The 22,779-nt window shown below is 42.2% G+C and overlaps 1 pseudogene; it reads left to right on the top strand.

Moving 5' to 3' along the window:
- The first annotated feature begins 10,873 nt into the window (after positions 1–10,873).
- LOC126204604 (5S ribosomal RNA) lies at positions 10,874–10,991 on the top strand (annotated as a pseudogene).
- Positions 10,992–22,779: the final 11,788 nt, after the last annotated feature.

The raw sequence follows: 22,779 nt of genomic DNA, 5'->3' as shown, positions 1-22,779 counted from the left end.
CCATATGCTATCAGTTCAAAGCGCAGACTACATAAACCGCAAACGCGCCAGTTTCGCCGCATCCAAACAGAAACGCATCTTTTACAACGAGCGCTTCCGCCGGCTGCCCGCGACCGGCGCCGTCGATTCGCCCGAAGACTTCGCCTCTGCCGCCTCGGCCCCCGTCGCGTTGAGCCCGCCTCCGTTCCCCGCCCGCCGCAGCCTCCACAGACAGGGCAGCCATGAAAACGCGCCTCAATCTCCGGCGAGCCGGGACTCCCGGCGGGGAAGACGGCCAGAGTGACAGCGGCAGGCGGACAAAGAGCACGTGGAAATAATTATCGAAACCTTAATGAAGAAGTGTTAAAGTTAATTTCGTTAATGGCGCGGAGCGTGAATTATCGTTTCAATTATACAATATTTATTGAGCTAGCGGTCTAGGCGCCAATGAATCGTCGAGGAACACATTCGTTTAATGAAGCATTGTTTCGAATTAATATACCGTCTGTTCGGTGTGAAATATTAACCGTTAAATCAAACTAAATAAATCCAGTTGCTGTGTTTACCTTTTTTGTTTAATTCGCAGTCCATCTGTCCGTCTTAGGCCGTATACTCTGATCATACAAGACTGATGGCCGGATTGCCGGAGATTAAGCTTATTACTAAGCTGCTATAGACGCGTGCGTGTCTGCATCGAACAAGACAGACAAGGTAAAATAAAGACACTGCGATAACTGAATTTTGTGCCAAAAAAAAAAAAAAAAATGGCTCTGAGCACGATGGGACTTAACATCTTAGGTCATCAGTCCCCTAGAACTTAGAACTACTTAAACCTAACTAACCTAAGGACATCACACACATCCATGCCCGAGGTAGGATTCGAACCTGCGACCGTAGCAGTCGCGCGGTTCCGGACTGAGCGCCTAGAACCGCGAGACCACCGCGGCCGACTTTGTGCCAAAGGAAAGGCAAACTGATGAGGAAAATCTTCGGTATTAACAAAGTGCGAGCCTTCCACAGGGTGAAAAGTATTTAAACCGACAAACTCTTGGAGGTTATAGGAGACATCAAAACGAATATTTTCCCCTAATGTCATTTTTTCCTATGAGGAGTATTTAAACCGGTAGAGGAAGATTTCTCTGGCGGCAAATTAATTAAACCAACAAACACTTTTCCATTTTTGTATGACCAAGAGACAACAACTAGGTAGCAGATACGGCACAATTAAACAGCCTCCAACAACACCGTCCCACACATTAATGAAGAACCGCACTTGATGAGCGTTAGTAACTGTGGCATGTGGGTTATCCTCACTCCAAACATGCCAATTGTGCATTTTGAAGACTGCATCACGCCCGAACGTTGCTTCATCGGTAAACAATACAGAGGATGGAAATTTAGGATACATTTCACACTATTCCAGGTACCACTGCGAAAACTGTGCTCTGGGTAGATAATCAACTGGTTCCAGGTTGTGGACACGCTGTAAGTGAAATGGACGTAACAATTGCTCTCGAAGGACTGTTCTTACATTCGTCTGATTCGTCCCCAATGTGACTAACAATTGCACGAGTTCTGATTGAAGGATCCCGCTCCACATGCTGCAAGACAGCTTCCTCAAATTGCAGCTTTCTTACCGTGCGACGGAATCCCTGTCCAGGTAATCTGCTAGATGACCTGGTCTCACGCAGACGTTGGTACACAGCATCAAAGGTAGTATGATGCGGGATACGGTGATTAGGATACTGTTGTTGATAAACCCGCTATGCAGCTCGTCCGTTGTGGTGCGCTACGTAGTACGCACCAACCATATCGGTGTACTCACTCCAGGTGTATCGCTCCATTAGTAAATAGAGACAATGCACTACTACACTGGTGGACAGCAGTTGCCTACAACTGAAGAGCGTAATACGTCCTCTAACTACTGAAGATCGTAATACGGCCTCTATCAACTGAAGAGCGTAATATGGCCTGCAACGGTTTAAATTATCCTCGTAGGAAAAAAATGACGTTAGGGGAAAATATTTATTTTGATGTCCCCTACAACCCCAGAGTTTGTCGGTTTAAATACTTTTCACCCTGTATAGGCAAAGAGATTACATTCTTGCCGCCTGTAAGACACAGCACGTGGCCACGTCCTCTGTTTGCGACTGCGTATACACTGGAGAAGCAGTAACTGTGTTTTCCAGGTTCTACTTTCCCGCCAAAAGCAATGTAATTGACGTGTTCGATCCCGGTAGAACATCCCTCCATTTTGTTGCAACCAGTTATTGGTTTTTCATGCTAGCCGCAAATTAGGTCTCAAAAGTTTTTAATTTATATTCACCTTACCAACGGTTCACTACGATATAATCTCTTTAGGCCCCATTCACTATACTGGATTGGAATCCATGCGTCCTACTGTTTTATTCAATGACGTACCGCCTTTCAGCGGTGTTTTGTTCTGACGGACAACGAACGTTCGGTACAACGTTTCAAGCTTTTTAGATCTACTGCTTCACATACACGTGTACAGATATTTTAATAACATTATGTAAGAGATTTCATAGTTTTTTTTAAAAATTAAAAAACCTAAAATAATTTTAGAAAATTGTCATATCAGTGGATTTCTCAGGGTTGTTATTCCTTCCTGATTTATCATTACGCACATATTCCCCTTAAGGTGTGGCTTTTGGTGCCATGAAACCGGTAGTGATCTAAAACTAAAGGACTAAATACAGATGAAACTATTTATTAATACCCAAGATGGTTACTCATAGCTTTGGCTGCCCTACCAACGAAGTTGTCTGATGAGCGAAACATTGTCTCTCCCTGTGCGGGAATAGCGTAATGTGCGAGCTGTACGGGGTATGTACAAGTCTGGGCCGGTCTAGGAGGCGTGCTCGGGTAGCCGAAGTTGTTAAGGTGACCGCTCGCGAAAAGCTCGAAATCCGGGTTTGAGTTCTGGTCTAGCACAAATTTTCGTCTGTTTCTAGTAAATAGTACAATTAATGTATAATAGTATTTCCAAATTGGGAGTACATTTCATGTACAAAGGATTATACCTTAATCCACGAACTGTACTCACTTTGCCACTAAGATCCATCTCTACCTAGTACCTCAGACACTGGCATGCGGAAAAGATGTTCGGAGAAGGTGGAACAAACAGAAAGAGTTTGACGTGGTTCCTGAGAATAGAAAGAATACACACAAAGTGCTCCCACTAGGAAAGCGATTGTCCGAAAACAAGATATGAAGAGACTGGGAGGACTTCTACGAAAAAAATATGGAATTTTCGTCAAACTTTCAACCCCAACTTGAAAGTATATTAAGTCTCCACCCACTGTTTCACAGATAGAACTGGGATTCTACACCTGAACATCAAGCAAAGTTATACCATTCTGATTCGATATTTTAACAAATTATTCAACAGTGCTGAATAAAAATTAACAATATCTTCAGGGCCGGCCGGAGTAGCCGAGCGGTTGTAGGCGCTGCAGTCTGGAACCGCGCGACCGCTACGGTCGCAGGTTCGAATCCTGCCTCGGGCATGGATGTGTGTGATGTCCTTAGGTTAGTTAGGTTTAAGTAGTTCTATGTTCTAGGGGACTGATGACCTCAGAAGTTAAGTCCCATAGTGCTTAGAATCATTTTTTGAATATCTTCAGGCCATTCACTTCAAAAACTGTCACATTCTCACCTGCCATCTAACACAGAAGTTAAACAGATCTTCCAAAGCCTAAAAATAATAAAGCATATGGAAAAGAATGATAAAGAAGGCGAAAGAAAGTACGTACTATAGACGTCGCCGTCATCGTGTTTCTCCCAGGGATTAGGCGATTGCCTCATCTTTTCCAAGGTTTACTACAGATGTAATAGCTGAATTATTTGGGACTATGTCGAGAAATAGCATGATACCATCCGAAGGGCAGTCAGCATTTCTGCATCCACTACATGAAGATAAGAAGCATGATGGCAACAACACGAACATATCGCTTTTGCCTACGCCATGAAAGGAATTCTTCAAAACGTTTACAGACAAATTGAAGATGATCTTGATAAATGGTTTCGAGAGAACCACACTTATTTCCGAGAAGTGCGTTCTTGGCTACTTCAGGTTTTCAGTCTGAAGAACTCTAGCATACCTGTACATGACAATTGAAGTCTATAACTGTGTGCTTATTTTTTTTTTTATTTTAAGAGATCGTTTTATTCAGTAGGCAGAGTATTGGCACATGTTATACTTTTTCGATTAAACGACTTATCTAGGAGGGAGACATAGTAGATTCTCATAAACACAGGATAAATAATAAAATGTAAAAACCAGATTTAAGAACTATTGGAGATCAAAACTGTTTTCACAAAAGACGATGTGTTTTTCGTTTTTTTAAACTCTGTTTTGGATTACGTCAGGAAAGAATGAGGAAAGATAATGAGCCAAGAAGACAGTGATTAATTCAGAGAGTCCCTGACACTTAAAATCAGTGTATGTTCATTTCGTGTATCTTGCCGATGACATAGCTATCTAAGGTATAACTTCAAGTTAATAATAAATAAGCTCAATCGCCGGAAGGAAGTATCTGAGAGATCAGACCTACAAAACGAAATATTTCAAAAATCTCAACGACTGGCCGACGTTAATGAGTCGTCACTGAGGTAAAATAGGCCAAGAAATTTGAATATTTAGATGCTGTGGTAGAGGAAACTGGGCTAGAACGGAAGGTAATCGGTATTAGGATGTTAGACTGATTCTTCCACCTGGCGACAAGTGTTTGCATCAACAAGCCACTTACCGTTGTTGCTGTACGACCGTCATCAAAGTAGAAGAATTACATACCTCACTGACATCGTGCATGAATACAAAAGGTCAGTCAACCCGTCGATAAAAAGAGATCGCTGGATACTGAGACATATACTGAAGTAGGAGCAATAACGCCATAGATCAAATTAAGAAGATGGTTTAATTGGCAGGTAGATCGATAGGTGTATGTAGATGGAGGTACTGACCGGCTAAGAGGGTGTGGAACTTCACAACCACAAAACAACCAAACAATGATGTTTTCAAAAATTAATAATAAATTGAAGTCAACGTGATAGTCTGGAAAGTAAATGGGGAATAAGGATGAATTCAGACAGACTGAGTGCAACTATAGCAGATTCTTGGTGGAACAAGATTTACAGAAGACGGAGAGGAGCTTTATCGGAATGAAGAAAGAAGGGCTTGAATGAGGGATGCAAGAAATGTTGGCAGGATGGCAGTTCCGACAAGAGTAGTCCTATTAAACCTTAGCATGAGAACTGATGTTGATTTTTAGCACGTAGTACACAAGGGCCGCTTCAGGTAAACGAAACCTATGATATTAGCGGGAAAGACACAATTTTTGAAAACGGATGACTCCTCGTATACGTTAAATAGTTTTTTATCTCCTTCTGGTAGCGCTGTATTTACACGAATACAGTGACATTTTCCAAACACCTGTAACAAGAGCGCTTTGTTTATGAATAATACTGTTAGTGACGCATTTATGAAATGAATAATGCTAGTTGCCGTGAAGCTAGCAAGAATTTTCAATTTTTGAAACTAGATGATTTGCATGAAACATAGGTAATAAAGTACGGATTATGAACTAAAACACACACAATACTGTTGTAATAGTCTATAATATTTATTATTTGTTACAAAAACCGGTTTTAGGCTATTACGACATCATTTGTTGACTGAAACATTTTAGACTAGTGCATTTACAGAGTATGTGCATTTACAGAGCTGAAAATTACTGAACTTAGATTTAGGAATAAAACAAGAGGGATTATTTTAATGTAAATTCGATGTAACATTATTTAAATAAGATGAAACATGTGACACATTATCTAATGAACTGTATACAAATTACAGCAGTTGTTCATAGACGAGAATAAACTGAACAAAAAAACTTGGGTGACATGTTCCAAAGGTGTGCTTATGGACAGTTACTACCTAAAAACTTCAAAAATCCTCAAGAAACTAAATTCTAAACATAACAGTGTAAAATTCACGGTGGAGATTGGGGGTAACTGCATAAATTATGTAGATCTAACCATAGACATGAGTGACCACATTCATGCTTACAGGATTTATAGGAAATCTACCACCACAGATATTGTAATAACTGCCAATTTTCAACCCGAGTGACCCATAAACACACTGCCTCTAATTCAGTGCTACTTCTCCTAATATCCATCGCCATGGGTGAAGACAACTTCCGAATGGAATTAAATGTAATCAAATAAATGACATCAAACAATGGCTATCTTCCTACGGATGGTGGACTCCATAATGTACAAAAACCAGAAACAACAGGTGTACTCTCTTCTGTACCCTGTACTCGATCCAACACCTCAAGAACACAATAAATAGTGTACTATATCTTATTTAGGAAAAGTATCATTTGATGTAGCCAGAAAAATTAAATCCAGGAAAGTAAAAACATCATTTTGTGCACACAACACCGTTGGACACTTTTTGTCTAGTGGTATAGACAGCACTCCAGCTTTGGAGAAGAGTGAAATATATGAAATTACTTGTAACTGTGGCAAATTCTATATAAATCAGTCTGGCAGGGCAGTCTGTATCCGCTTGAAAGTACACCGCAGAAGTTGGAAACTTGGAAAAGGAGACTACTTTTGCAGGCCACCAGCTTAAAGAAGGCCATAGTTATAATGTAAAACGTGAAGTGTTACATCACATCCATCTCATCTCAGTAGTCGTTTTACTGATTGCTGAGTGTCGTGACATCATTTCCTCATTCATACTTAAGTAGTTGAAACTTCAGACGTCTCCATCCAGAGCTATCTTCAGCCTTTCTTAATAAGATGTGAAGAGGCACGCTGGTAATCTTCTTCGCTTGGTCCAACCATCTGTTTGCTGTTCTCCCACGTGGTCGTCTGCCCTCAATTTTTCCCTGCACAATGGTCTTCTCCAAATTATCTTCTTTCCTTCTCAAGATGTGCCAAGGAACTGAAGGTATCTTTGGCTGACACGAGAAGATAACCTTCTTGTGATTTTAAGTTCTTCTCATATTGAAATATTTATTCTTTTTTGAGTCCACGGTACACGTAGCACCCTCCGCCAACACCACATCTCGAAGGCATCAATGCGGCTCTTATCACTACCTTCCACGGTTCAGGTCAGGCATCCGTATAAGAATACAAGAAACACCAATGCTTCTGCCAAGCGCATCTTCGTTGTCTTGGATATTACCAGATTCTGCCATATCTTAGTGAGTTGACCATTGCATCACATTCATAAAGGACGAAAAATGAACTATCTTGAAATAATGGAAATAAATAAACTTACGATCATCGGCCTCAGCTTAGTACTGAATGACCAGACAGAGCTCTCTCACTTGCCACTTCTATCTGCAGATGTTGTTATTGTTGTTGTGGTCTTCTGTCCTGAGACTGGTTAGATACAGCTCTCCATGCTACTCTATCCTGTGCAAGCTTCTTCATATCCCAGTACCAACTGCAACCTACATCCTTCTGAATCAGTGTATTCATCTCTTGGTCTCCCTCTACGATTTTTACCCTCCACGCTGCCCTCCAGTACTAAGCTGGTGATCCCTTGATGCCTCAGAACATGTCCTACCAACCGATACCTTCTTCTAGTCAAGTTGTGCCACAAACTTCTCCCAATCCTATTCAATACCTCCTCATTAGTTATGTGATCTACCCATCTAATCTTCAGCATTCTTCTGTAGTACCACATTTCGAAAGCTTCTATTCTCTTCTTGTCCAAACTATTTATCGTCCATGTTTCACTTCCATACATGGCTACACTCCATACAAATACTTTCAGAAACGACTTCCTGACACTTAAATCTATACTCGATGTTAACAAATTTCTCTTCTTCAGAAACGCTTTCCTCGCCATTGCCAGTCTAAATTTTAAATCCTCTCTACTTCGACCATCATCAGTTACTTTGCTTCCCAAATAGCAAAACTCCTTTACTACTTTAAGTGTCTCATTTCCTAATCTAATTCCCTCAGCATCACCCGACTTAATTCGACTACATTCCATTATCCTCGTTTTGCTTTTGTTGATTTTCATCTTATATCCTCCTTTCAAGATAATATCAATTCCGTTCAACTGCAAACAGTATGCATAATCCCGTCCAGGCCATGCTGTAAGTTAGCCATCTTACTCACATGGCCCATTAACCTTTATTTCAGTTGCTATAATTTCTCTTGTTTTGTTAAAAAAATTACTTTGTATAATCACGGCTGCCCCACTTACCTACTTAATCTCACTAGTATATCTTAACTGTTTGTGGGACCTGTTAAAGAGATGATTATGTGTTCAGCTTCACCTTTGGAACATATCAGCAAAGTTTATTGTTCAATTTATTTACTTCTGAGAACAGCTGTTGTCATTTGTATATAGTTCATTATGCGGCTCGTCCCAAAGATTTACAAAGTTTCATGTAGTGTCTTAACATTAATGTCTATTTTTGGTACAAGCATATCAATGTCCTTTGTTTGAAATTCCATAAAGTGAATTATTCATCGTCTGGATCTTCAGATCTTGTCTTTGGTTCAAATGGTTCCAGTGGCTCTGAGCACTGTGGGACTTAACTTCTAAGGTCGTCAGTCCCCTAGAACTTAGAACTACGTAAACCTAACTAACCTAAGGCCATCACACATATCCTCGCCCGAGGCAGGATTCGAACCTGCGACCGTAGCGGTCGCGCGGTTCCAGACTATAGCGCCTAGAACCGCTCGGCCACTTCAGCCGGCGATCTTGTCTTTCTTTATGTGTCTGCAGTTAAGTTATTCGATGTAGATTCCACCTTTTACACAAAAAAGTTGTTTGTCATTGCTACCCAAACACGTTTCGGAACCTGTGTGCCATTTTGTTTGCTGAAAACTATAAAAAATTAAAATATTTTAGGTAGAAACTGATCTAACAAAGTAAATCCTTATGAAAGTTTTTACATGTTCTTCTTTTAACCGTGATTTTACTTTATATAGTTTTGCAGGACCATCGGTATGGTGTCTTTCACTGATAGCTCATGATCTGCATACGAAACGATGTGAATTTTATCAGCGAGTTAACACCACCACTGATTTATAAAAACTCTGCTAAAGGAGCTTACACACACCACACACACACACACACACACACACACACACACACGTATACGCAGAAAGAGAGAGAGAAAATAAAGAAAATTCTTATTCGGCGGCTAACTCTCTGGGGGAGCAAATGAACGCCGACGGGGTTAGGAAACACAACAACAGAGTGCTCATCGCATTTTGTGAAGTGAAAATGTGTTTGTAAAAACTAAATTACATAAAATACATTAATATGCGTGTGCAGTGCCCCGAGAACGCAAAAGAAGAAGGATTAGTCGCAAAAGAACTTGAATAATAACAAATACATAGGCAAAACATTTTGCCACATCAAAATCATGCTTTTTTAACTGAAGAGATGTGTTAACTCGCCGATGAAATTCATATTTTCATCGTTTGGTTTGCAGATGACAAGCTATCAATGCAGGACACTATACAGATGGTCCTGCAAAACCATATAATGTAAAAGCACCGTAAGAAGAAAAACGAACAGAAACTTTCTTTAGGCCTCACTTTGTTAGATCAGTTACAACCCAAGATACGTTCACATTTTACAGTTTTCAATAAACAAAACTCACTGATGATGGCACAGAGCTGCCGAAACATCTTTGAGTAACAAGAAGAAACAGTGTTTTTTGCACATATCCAATAACATAACGTGAATCTTTGTGAGGTTAGAAATTGGACTCAGTTTGCTGTGGACCTGATGTAGACTCATCAGCTTACATCTAGGCTATGTCTGAAAAGGACTGATAAGTTCTCTTGTGTCACTAATAAACCTCATATTTCTTTTGAATTGACATTTAAAGTAATTTGAAGATTATTTGACTCTTACTGATCGTTGTGGCACCTCTCATGTTACGTTCTCCCAATCTGAATGTCTAGGAGTGTTGCACAGGACACGATGTCAAAGTCCACGTCTGCTGCCGACATTACGCGCAACCCCTTGAACAGAGGTTTTCGTACCGTAAGTGGTTGGGTGCATAACTGAGATCTTGCTGGTAAACACTTACGACTCTGTTTATGAAAATTTACTTCAAAAGCATTTTTGGGCAGCACCCTCGCCCCTCCTTGCGGTGTATAGTCGCCTCCCTCCTCCCTGCTAGCTATCAAACAATATTTAATCAGGTCGCAGGCCTTTTTCGTCGCCGAGCCCGTCCGCCGCCTGCTGCGTTCTACGGGGCGCTGCGCAATTATTTAATAAGTTTGCCGTGCAAGACATGCAGGAATGTGGCGAAATTAAAATTCCCCAATATCGGTTCCTTATTACCCCATTTCATCACGGCATCAACCGGCGAGCTGAGGGCGCACGGCGACACTAAAGGGATATCGGCAAAACTTCAAACTTTGCTCTCCTGCGCCGCCGCGGAGGCCCCCAAAAATATTGCGTGCGCCTTTAGGACCCGCGCCGCCTAAAATACGCGCCGAAACAAAAAATAATATTAATAATAGCGGAGCGGGAAAGCAACGTGCGCGCGGAACTTCCGGCAGAGTTGTGCGTGGGGCGGGAAGGGTTCGTGACATTCTTCTGGGAGACTGGGCTGCTGCGGCCGGAGAGTAACAAAAGTGTCACTTACGCAGTTCTACGACTCATATCCGTATTAGTGACAGTCATTGTACACTTCAGCTCTTCTCCTGGTAGGCCTATGCCTGCAGAAATAGTGGACATCAGTGCCGTTTACGGGGACTCGGTTTGCAGACTAAAATTGCCAGACCAACTGTAATGCAAACTCACAATTGGAATGATAAGCTGTCGTTCTGCGCTCTATGATGAAGTTTTTATAACCATCTCTATGTTAGTCGAGGCAACGGCCTTGCCGCAGTGGAAACACTAGTTCCCATCAGATCACCGAAGTTAAGTGCTGTCGGGCGTGGCCGGCATTTGGATGGGTGACCATCCGGGCCGCCACGAGCTGTTGCCATTTTTCGGGGTGCATTCAGCCTCGTGATTGCAATTGAGGAGCTACTCGACCGAATAATAGCGGCTCCGGTCAACGAAAACCATCATAACGACCGGGAGAGCGGTGTGCTGACCACACGCCCCTCCTATCCGTATCCTCAACTGAGGATGACACAGCGGTCGGATGGTCCCGATGGGCCACTTGTGGCCTGGAGACGGAGTGCTTTTTTTTTTTTCTATGTGAGTCGGGAACAGCACATCACATGCTGTACAAGGGAACAAAGTATGTAATAATATTGTGAAATGTTTACAAAAGATACGAGAATAACAGCAGCTGAAGATGAAAAAGTTTTTGCTGAAACTCGTGTGGGAACAACAAATAAAACTGTCTGCATCAAGGCATATCCGAAGTGCTTAGAGAATTTACCGCCAATAAAGGTGTTATAGGAAAAGAAGGGTAATATACAATATGTGCGAGAACCAAGAAGGAAGAGAAAGTCCGTAAGACTAAGAATGAAGTGCTCGGATTAAGAAAGGTGCAAGACACGGATGTAGCCTTTCGCCCCTGCTGTGCAATCTGCAAATAGAAGAAGAAATGACGGAAATAAAAGAAAGGTTCAAGAGTGGAATTAATTTTCAAGGTGAAAGGATATGTACGTTAAGATTCGCTGATGACATTGTTATCCTCTCTGAAAGTGAAGAACAATTGCAGGATGTGTTGAATGGAACGAACTTCCAATGAGTACAGAATATGGACTGAGAGCAAATAGAAGAAACGCAAAAGTAATGAGAAGTAGCAGAAACGAGAACAGCGAGAAAATTAACATCATTATTGGGGATCACGAAGAACATGAAATTAAGTCGAGAAAAGGAATATGTGTAAGACACTGACAAGGAGAAGGGACAGGACGATAGGGCATGCGTTAAGAAATAAGGGAGTAACTTCCATGGTACTAGAGAGAGCTGTAAAGGGTAAAACCTGTAGAGGAAGACAGAGATTGGAATGCATCCAGGAAATAATTGAGGACCTAGTCTGCAGATGCTACTGAGAGATGAAAGTGTTGGCACAGGAGAGGAACTGAAGGACAGACCACATAAAAAGCGAAACAGTGCACAAGAAGTTGAAAGACCTAAGAAAAGAATTACACACAATTTTTGAACATGCAACAGACTCAGTGCCACAATATACAAATAACTGGAAGAAGATATCACATTGAAAGCAGAGAACAAGTGTTACACAGACGTACGGCGTTCCAGCTCTACTCCCTAACGTGTGCTAAGGAATGTTGTGGAACGTGAAAAGCCATATGGCCATAGAAAGGGTATAGAGGCTAAAAGGTGAACCAAGGCTTCACCAGCTGTGGCCAATTAATGCTAGTCGGTGTGGAGGATCTTTCACAAGTTTCTGTTCACTTTGTTGGCATGGCGAAAATCTATCATCTGACGGTCATCAGACTTTAATTGATTTGATGCGGGCGCATTTACATTTCAAAATTCAATCAATATTAGATCTAGATCTTTATTACTGTCTAGACCAAGTCGACATCCCAACTAAATCAAAGATGACACATCTTATAGAAATAACTCTATTCACAATGATTTTGAATCGGACCTTAGCTGCAGAAAATCATTCTTTAGTCATGTTTTTGGAAATCTCAACATCATGCATTTTACAAAAACAATTCATATGGGCCGGCCGGAGTGGCCGAGTGGTTCTAGGCGCTACAGTCTGGAACCGCGCGACCGCTACGGTCGCAGGCTCGAATCCTGCCTTAGGCATGGACGTGTGTGATGTCCTTAGGTTAGTTAGGTTTAAGTAGTTCTAAGTTCTAGGGGACTGATGACCACAGCAGGTAAGTCCCATAGTGCTCGCCGGCCGCTGGTGGCCGAGCGGTTTTGGCGCTACAGTCTGGAACCGCGCGACCGCTACGGTCGCAGGTTCGAATCCTGCCTCGGGCATGGATGTGTGTGTTGTCCTTAGGTTAGTTAGGTTTAAGTAGTTCTAAGTTCTAGGGGACTTATGACCTCAGCAGTTGAGTCCCATAGTGCTCAGAGCCATTTGAACCCATAGTGCTCAGGGCCATTTGAACCATTTTGAATTCAGATGGTACATGGCACGTTGCAAATCTTCTTTTCTTTCTTACTATATATGAAGATATTGTATGTATGAAATAAAATATTTACCATGATGTATTTTATATGTTTTTAAAACTTTTTTGTATGGTTTGCCTCCAATTTAGATTAATGTCATTAATAGGATGGGTAAAGGAATTAGACAAATATTCTACTAGATGACTGATACAGAGTTTAATTTAGTGCACTTTTCAAAAGTGGCCGAAATAGTAGTAGATAGTAGGAAAAATGCAAATACCTAGATCTACATCTACATGGCTACTCTGCACACGTAAGTGCCTAGCAGAGTGTTCATCGAGCCATTTTCATACTACTTCTCTACCATTCCACTCTCGAATTGCGCGTGGGAAAAAGGAACAACTAAATCCTTCCGTTCGAGCTCTGATTTCTCTTATTTTATTATTATGATCATTTCTTCCTAAGTAGGTGGGTGTCAAAAAATATTTACGCATTCGGAAGAGAAAGTCGGAGATTGTAATTTCGTAGATAGATTTCACCGCAAAGAAAACCGCCTTTGTTTCTGTGACTGCCACCCCAACTCGTGTATCATATCAATGATACTCTCACTCCTACTGCGTGATAACACGAAACGAGCTGCCCTTCTTTGCACTTTCTCGATGTCCTCCGTCAATCCTACCTTGTAAGGATCCCATACCGCGCCGCAATATTCCAGCAGAGGACGGACAAGTGTAATGTAGGCTGTCTCTTTAGTGGGTTTGTCGCATCTTCTAAGTGTTCTGTCAACAAAGCGCAGTCTTTGTTTTGCCTTCCCCACAATATTATCTCTGTTGTCTTCCCAATTTAAGTTGCTCGTAACTGTAATTTCTAGGTATTTAGTCGAATTGACAGCCCTTAGATTTGTGCGATTTATCGTATACCCAAAATTTATCGGATTTCTTTTAGTACCCATGTGGATGACCTCGCACTTTTCTTTGTTTAAAAGTGCTAATTGCCACTTTTCGCAACTTACAGAAATTCTTTCTAGATCATTTTGTACGAGGTGCATTCAAGTTCTAAGGCCTCCGATTTTTTTTCTCCCGACTGGAAAGAGATAGAAACATGCGCATTGTTTTAAAATGAGGCCGCGTTCATTGTCAATACGTCCCAGAGATGGCAGCACCGTACAGCAGATGGAATTTTACCGCCAGCGGCGAGAATGAGAACTGTTTTAAATACTTAAAATGGCAACGTTTTCCTTACTTGAACAGCGTGCACTCATTCGTTTTCTGAATTTGCTTGGTGTGAAACCAATTGAAATTCATCGACAGTTGAAGGAGAAATGTGGTGATGGAGTTATGGATGTGTCGAAAGTGCGTTCGTGGGTGCGACAGTTTAATGAAGGCAGAAAATCGTGTGACAACAAACCGAAACAACCTCGGGCTCGTACAAGCCGGTCTGACGACATGATCGAGAAAGTGGAGAGAATTGTTTTGGGGGATCACCGAATGACTGTTGAACAGATCGCCTCCAGAGTTGGCATTTCTGTGGGTTCTGTGCACACAATCCTGCATGACGACCTGAAAATGCGAAAAGTGTCATCCAGGTGGGTGCCACAAATGCTGATGGACGACCAGATGGCTGCCCGTGTGGCATGTTGCCAAGCAATGTTGACGTGCAACGACAGCATGAATGGGACTTTGTTTTCGTCGGTTTGTCAATGGATGAGACGTGGATGCCATTTTTCAATCCAGAAACAAAGCGCCAGTCAGCTCAATGGAAGCACACAGATTCACCGCCACCAAAAATATTTCGGGTAACCGCCAGTGCTGAAAAAATGATGGTGTCCATGTTCTGGGACAGCGAGGGCGTAATCCTTACCCATTGCGTTCGAAAGGGCACTACGGTAACAGGTGCATCCTACGAAAATGTTTTGAAGAACAAATTCCTTCCTGCACTGCAACAAAAACGTCCGGGAAGGGCTGTGCGTATGCTGTTTCACCAAGACAACGCACCCGCACATCGAGCTAATCTTACGCAACAGTTTCTTCGTGATAACAACTTTGAAGTGATTCCTCATGCTCCCTACTCACCTGACCTGGCTCCTAGTGACTTTTGGCTTTTTCCAACAATGAAAAAGACTCTCCGTGGCCGCACATTCACCAGCCGTGCTGCTATTGCCTCATCGATTTTCCAGTGGTCAAAACAGACTCCTAAAGAAGCCTTCGCCGCTGCCATGGAATCATGGCGTCAGCGTTGTGAAAAATGTGTACGTCTGCAGGGCGATTACGTCGAGAAGTAACGCCAGTTTCATCGATTTCGGGTGAGTAGGTAATTAGAAAAAAAATCGGAGGCCTTAGAACTTGAATGCACCTCGTAATTGGAACTGATCGTCTAATGATTTTACTAGACGGTAAATTATAGCGTCATCTGCAAACAATCTAAGGGAGCTGCTCAGATTATCACCTAGATCATTTATATAAATCAGGAACAACAGAGGGCCTATGACACTACCTTGCGGAACGCCAGATATAACTTCTGTTCTACTCGATGATTTACCGTCTGTCACTACGAACTGTGATCTCTCTGAGAGGAAATCACGAATTCAGTCACACAACTGAGACTATACTCCATACGCACGCAATTTGATTAATAGTCGCTCGTCAGGAACTATATCAAAAGCCTTATGGAAATCTAGGAATATGGAATCGATCTGAGATCGCTTGTCGACAGCACTCATTACTTCATGGGAATAAAGAGCGGGCTGTGTCGCACAAGAACGAAATTTTCTGAATCCGTGTTTGTTATGTATAAATAAGTCATTTTCTTCAAGGTGATTCATAATGTTCGGGTACAGTATATGCTCCAAAATCGTACTACAAATTGAGGTCAGTGATATGGGTCTGTAATTCCATGGGTTACTCCTATTTCCTTTCTTGAATATTTGTGTGACCTGTGCTACATTCCAGCCTTTAGGAACACATCTTGGGTCAAGTGAGCGGTTGTATATGATTGCTAAGAAAGGCGCTATCGTGTCTGCATACTCTGAAAGGAACCTGATTGGTATACCATCTGGACCGGAAGACTTGCCTTTCTTAAGTGCTTTGAGTTGTTTCGCAACATCTAAGATATCTACTTTTATGTCACTCATCCTAACAGCTGTTCTGGTTTGGAATTCTGGAATATTTACTTCGTCTTCTTTCGTGAAGGAATTACAGAAAACTGTATTTAGTAACTCCGCTTTAGTGGCACAATCATCGGTAACATGTCCATCGCTCCTAATTATTACAGATCTTCCCTAACATCTCGATTCAAAGCTAAGAGCATAATAGATCATCTGAAAGTAACTACTACGAGAAAGGAAAACAATGACCCGTGGAATGGAAGGGGCGATCTCGTACGATGTCCGGCACTAACACTTGCTCTCGTTTTCGTCTGTTCTTTTTTTTCCCCTTCCTTGTGGGGCCGCATGAAAGAATGTTTGTACGCATCCCCAGCTGAAACCTGGATGGGTCAGGTTAACGGGGTGCTGCTAGGATGTCCGTTGGTCCAATCGACATCAAAAATACACTGCTTGAGACAAAAGCGAAGCACTTAAAAGAGATAGTTGGATGTCAATGTACAAGTAACTTCGTTTCCACCATCGCAGGTTATGTAAATAACTACGTTGAAATTCTTTGTGACACTACGAACGGCCACAAGAGTGTATTACTGTTGCTCGTGGTTAGTGCTGTGACCAGGCATTATAGGAGCCGCTACTAACGTCATTGTCGACGGCACGTTAAACACTTCTATCCCTTTCCTTTTTTTATTATTCATCAGGTTCAGATAAATACCCACTGGTGAAAACCCAAGCAGAACAAAGAATGGTATGACGGAACGACTTTTCCATTTGACTCATTTGGATCACACACACACACACACACACAAACACACTATAAAAAACCCAATATGCATGCAGACAAGTTGAAACTTTGCTTTCTTCGTTGCACGAAACTTAGCATCATTACAGAGAAATAATAATTTTATGTTCACGCCCTGATATAAGAATTCTCTGTAGAGATATGCATCGACTTTTTTTTCAGTTCTTAGTGAAAAGAGAGTCTCGATCCACCTGCTTTTTATTCCTCAGACAACGTGCGACGAGTCCTCCTCTTCAGGCAACAATGAAATCAATCAATTACAGAAAGCAAGTGAACTGATCTCTACAGGTAATGTTTGTCTCACGTGAAATCAAACAATTATAAAAAGCAAGTAAACTGACCTCTGCAGGTAACGTTTAACTTACGTTATTGAGATCGAATATCAACGTGGCATTTCTGAATCAAGAAGATGTCCGCTTGACTGTTCTGAACTGGCAGTCTTTCTGAAATTCTTCAGCTGGTGTCTGATGAGACGCTTTGTACGTAGAGAATAAGAAAAAGTTGGTAGCAAGGTATTCCTGTGTATCTTTGAGTACTGAAAAACATATCTATTAATACCCCCTATTTTTGTTACCAAGATAGTAGGCTGCAGTTGTGGTGCAATTATTAAATATTACTTCCATAAATAAAGGTGGGAACCGTAGGAATACATCAAAAATTCGTCTAATGGTGTCATTTAGCTGACGTCCCAGTACGTCGAATTAGTTGCTTGTTTTTTCTTTTTTTTGTTACACCACTTTCCCTCGTAATAATAAAATTTCGAGTAGGAAACGAAGCGGACACACAGATCTTGGTGCCTCCGCCCATTTCTGACTTCAGAACCGTCCTCATAAGCAGTCGGCACAAAAGAACAGGATTTCGGAGTACCAGGGGCGGCAGTTTCGTGACAACCCTTGCCGTGGCACCCCCTTCCGGGGCCGCACGTGTCTGTCTGAACCGCAGCACGGGAGAGGGAAGCTACCCCTACAACATCCGTCGTCCCCGTTGCAGCCACTGTGTCGTAATGCTTAAAAACTCGGCATGTAAATCACACGAGGAACCGGCTTTGACGCAAACTCCTTCGTTTAAAGCCGATGATACTTCTCGTTTTGACTACTAACAAGAAATAGAGGGAAGGAGAACGAACGTCTATAGCAATAAAACGATGAGGAATACACGTTACAGCAGTCACGGTGTTGTAAATTATCTGAGGAGATAAAGTCAGGGGCGTAGTCACAAATCTCAGCGAATTAAAAATAAGCAACATGCAGATCAATTGAACTAGGGAGTGCGGCGTAAAATATTTAGGTCTATAGCGGCTGTGGAAATTAGTCGCTAGTCCACTAGACAGTCTAGTTTTTCATTGATTGCATATGTATACCGTAGATGATATATTCTAAATACCTATAACAGATCTGCAAATAATACCAGATGTAGATGTATGAAACCGGAATTTCCCTATAGATGGCGCTAGCCGCCAGTGTTGGGCCCGTGAGACCGCGTCTGCAGCGCCATCTGCTTCCTGTAACGGCTGACGACGAATGTCAACAAACAGTTATCCAAGTTCCACACATCGGTATCTGTGTCAAACCTGTAAACATGTCGAGTTTTGCGCCTACAAACTACGATTTGCGGACAGCATTGCTTTTCTGTTACCATTTGAAGAAAACTACTGCAGAATCGCATCGAATGCTTGTCGAAGCTCTCGGCGAACCTGGAAAAACACAGTGTTTGGAGTGGTTAAAAGAATTGGAAAGTGGTGATTTTGACTTGAAAAACGACGTGCGCGGGAAAAGATGATAGTCAAACTCAACAGGAACCCACGGAACAAATGAACGTGACGCACAAAGCCGTTGCTCTTCGATTGAAAGCTATGGGAAAGATGCAGAAAGTGGGAAAATGGGTTCCGCATAAACTGAATGGAAGACACCAAGCAAATCGAAAGACCACATGTGAAATACTGCTCGACAGATACAAAATAAAGTCGTTTCTCCATCGAATAGTGACACGTGATGAACAATGGATATATTTTGAGAATCCTTAATGTCGTACATTATAAGTGAATCCAGGAAAAGCATGGACATCCACTGCAAGACCAAATTGCTTTGAGAAGAAGACAATGCTCTGCGTCTGGTGGGATCAGAAGGGCGTCATCTGTTATGAGCTACTTTAATAACTGGTGAAACCGTTAACACTGATCGCTACCAACAGCAAATGATCGATTTATATCCAGTATTACGTGAAAAACGACCGAAATGTGGAAAAAGGCAACACAGAGTCATATTGCTCCATAATAACGCCTCATCACACACATCAAAATGGGTCAGGGAAACGATCGAGGCATTCAGCTGGGAAATACTAGGGCATTCTCCAGACTGTTTGCATCAATGGGACACGCTCCCGCTAATAAACGCTTCAGTTAGTATGAAAATGTACGAAAATGGCTCGCTGCCTGGTCAGAAAATGGTTCAAATGGGTCTAAGCACTATGGGACTTTACATCTGAGGTCATCTGTCCCCTAGACTTAAAACTACTTAAACCTAACTAACCTAAGGACATCACACACATCCATGCCCGAGGCAGGATTCGAACCTGCGACCATAGCAGCCGCTTGGTTCCGGACTGAAGGGCCTAGAACCGCTCGGTCACAGAGGCCGGCGCTGACTTGTTCGCTTCAACAGAAGAACTGTTTTTTGGTGTGGCATTCAAAGCCTGCTGGAGATGTGGGAGAAATGTAAGAATAGCAATGGAGATTATTTTACATAAAATATTGTTTACCATTGCCCGCATCTCGTGGTCGTGCGGTAGCGTTCTCGCTTCCCACGCCCGGGTTCCCGGGTTCGATTCCCGGCGGGGTCAGTAATTTTCTCTGCCTCGTGATGGCTGGGTGTTGTGTGCTGTCCTTAGGTTAGTTAGGTTTAAGTAGTTCTAAGTTCTAGGGGACTTATGACCACAGCAGTTGAGTCCCATAGTGCTCAGAGCCATTTGCACCATTTTTTGTTTATCATTTTCAGACAATAGACGTGTAATTATTGTAACCAAATTCCGATTTCATACTTCTACACCTGGGAGCCTCGAAGCCACAGTCGTAGATTAAACACATCGTACTTGTAGATAGGAGCGGTGTCTGTTCTGTCGACTGAACGGACGCCGTTCGTATCTGTAATTGTATGGGCTCGACGGTTATTTGATGAAAATGTAGGTTTCAATGCCTATGCTCAACCAGCGACTGAAATTCTGCGGGAATCAGAAATCTGTGAGTAAGTGGGTAGTGGGCGGGGGTTGTTCGAGCGGAAATTTGGAAATTTGGGTCTCACGAACAGCGTGTCCAGATAGCCGAGGCGGTGAGTCCACTGACCTTAAAAAAAAGAAAACTTTTTTTGTCGCATGAGGGAAAATTACAGTGAAATGATTTTTGTTCAGATTGGACAGTACATTTTCTACCTTTTCATTACTGTCAACTTCTTGAAAATATTAAAAATAGAAAAAGAAAAGGCGGTTAATGAAACCGTTTTAGACAAGCGGAGCATCCGGTTTCGAGTACCCGTTCGGCCCAAATTTGCAGCTCTCGCCGTTACTTCACCGCATGTGGTAAGCAGCTGGAAGTCATTATTTCCTCCCTATCCAACTTCCTTCCGATTCATTTCACGTCGATCATTTATGAACTTCTAGTTTCGTCACAGTAATGTGATCTTGACAGGTACAGCGGGAATAAGAGCTTTTATTTATGGCTCATTTTGATGGACTGCAATATCATTTAACGCCGATGTCAAAGCATAAAATTATGCGACTGATGCTCGAACCGCCTTTTTTTAAAAAAAATGCCTTTCTGCAAATTAGCGCTATTACGCTTACATAACACGTTTAACATTTTTTTTAAATAGTGGGTAAAATTGCACTGCGTTAAAAGTATATGTCGATCCATGAAGTAAATAATCCATTTACACATTTCTTGAAACAGGTTTTTTCGTCTCTGGCAGCACACCAGAGCATTAGTGGGAAATGTTGTGAGAGTGCTGTTCTGCGCTCGCTTGAGAGTCGCGCAACATTTCTTCTGAATTCTATCGCATTCTGCGGTGAAGAATTCGATACAGTTGCGAAGTCCGCGTCTCGCCGCCGCCCCCGCCCCCACTACTTTGCTCTCTGTCGGCTCGGCCGTGGCCCAGTCTCCTCCCTTTCAGTGGCGGCGCTATATGTTACCGCTGGGAAAACTTTTGTTCCGGTCCCGAGGGAGAGGCGCGTAAAAGAAGTTGCGGCAGCCAACCCATTCCCCCTGGTGGCCCCTTTGTCTTGCCAAATATCGAATGCGCTTTGATAAAACGCTCCTCTCCATCTGGTATTCAGTCGGGCTGAAACACTTTAAAGAAGCAGTTTGGATGTGAGGGTCGTGAAATATGTCTGAAGATAGAGAAATGCAATTCATACCTTGGGGTTCCCCAAGGCGCTCAAAGTACAATTCCCGCAGGAGCGGCAGCCTCTTCCCTTGACGGATATTTCTGCGTATCTGTATATTCTTGGGCCCGTCTCCGCGGAACAGTTTGGAAGTAAACATCTCTCACTCGATGAGAAAAAGCCGGTCCTAGGTCTCATCCTAAACGTCACAACACTTTAACCTGTCATCTTTTTTCTGCTTATTGACCTTGCCTGTGTTATTTTCGCCCTGCTTTCAGTTTTTTTAAATTGCTGAGGTGAATGAAGTTACGTTTTTACGAAATTTTTTTACTGAAATATTCCGAAAATGCTACGTCTCATTTCAATGATATATAAATGTTTCAGCTAGGATTGATTATTCACCTTCACTCCGTATTGCAATGTTTACTTTTTGTCCAAAAGCCATATAACAGAATGTAAATTTAAAGGAGCTCTAAAAAGCATACCAAATCCCACAAAAATTTTCTGGGTTAGAGACCACTTAATACTGTAGGATGTACGAATGTGTTGGCCACTTTTTTCAACATGACGTTGTCTGCAAGTTAGGAGTATTTTATGGGAAATGACCCAGGCCATGAAAGTCTATGCACTTTCAAAATACTCCGTCCGAACAGGCCTTGGAAGGCTCAGCGGAACCTACCGACCGACCGCCGTGTCATCCTCTGCCGATAGGCGTCAGTTGGTGCGTATGTGGAGGGGCATGTGGTCAGCGCCCCGCTCTTCCGGCCGTTGTAACTTTTCAGTTAAGTAGCTGCTCAACTGGCTTCGCAAGGGCTGACTACACCCCGCTTGCCAATAGCGCTCGGCAGACTTGGACGGTCAGCCATACGATTGTTAACCAAGCCCGACAGACTTTAACTTCGGCGATCTGATGGGAACCGGTGTAACCACTGCGGCACCACTGGTGGCAAACTTTCAACATAATTTACGAGTTATTGGCGAAGCATAAGTTAAAAAATCTTAAGCGGACAATATTCCACTTGACACAGACTATATGTTAGTTTTTCTCGTATTTATTATTTTCGTATAATGCAGTCAGACGTTAAGTATGCATAATTAAGTTTACGTGTTCTAGAGGTATTTAATATCTTATTGAAGGCAATTTGTCACCTGGCTTTAGAATGGGTCTCTAAATCATTTAACTGGGATGAAGAATAAGCTCCCATTAAATGATACACGATATAAAGTTTTCTTTTCCTCCTTCTATAGAAGAATACAAAATGGATGAAGTCAACAGACAATCCAGGGGAGTAAGGGTTAAATCTAAATACTGTAACACCAAAATACTGCCTAACTGCTATCTGAAAGAAAGATAGTGACGGTCTACACCATGCAACTTATCGATCAATTCACGTATTTTAGATCAATAAACATATGATTCTACATTCAAAGAAATAAGTACGTAGC

The sequence above is a fragment of the Schistocerca nitens genome, chromosome 9, assembly GCF_023898315.1.
Source record: "Schistocerca nitens isolate TAMUIC-IGC-003100 chromosome 9, iqSchNite1.1, whole genome shotgun sequence".
Classification (NCBI taxonomy): domain Eukaryota; kingdom Metazoa; phylum Arthropoda; class Insecta; order Orthoptera; family Acrididae; genus Schistocerca; species Schistocerca nitens.
This window is presented reverse-complemented; position numbering and strand designations above follow the sequence as displayed.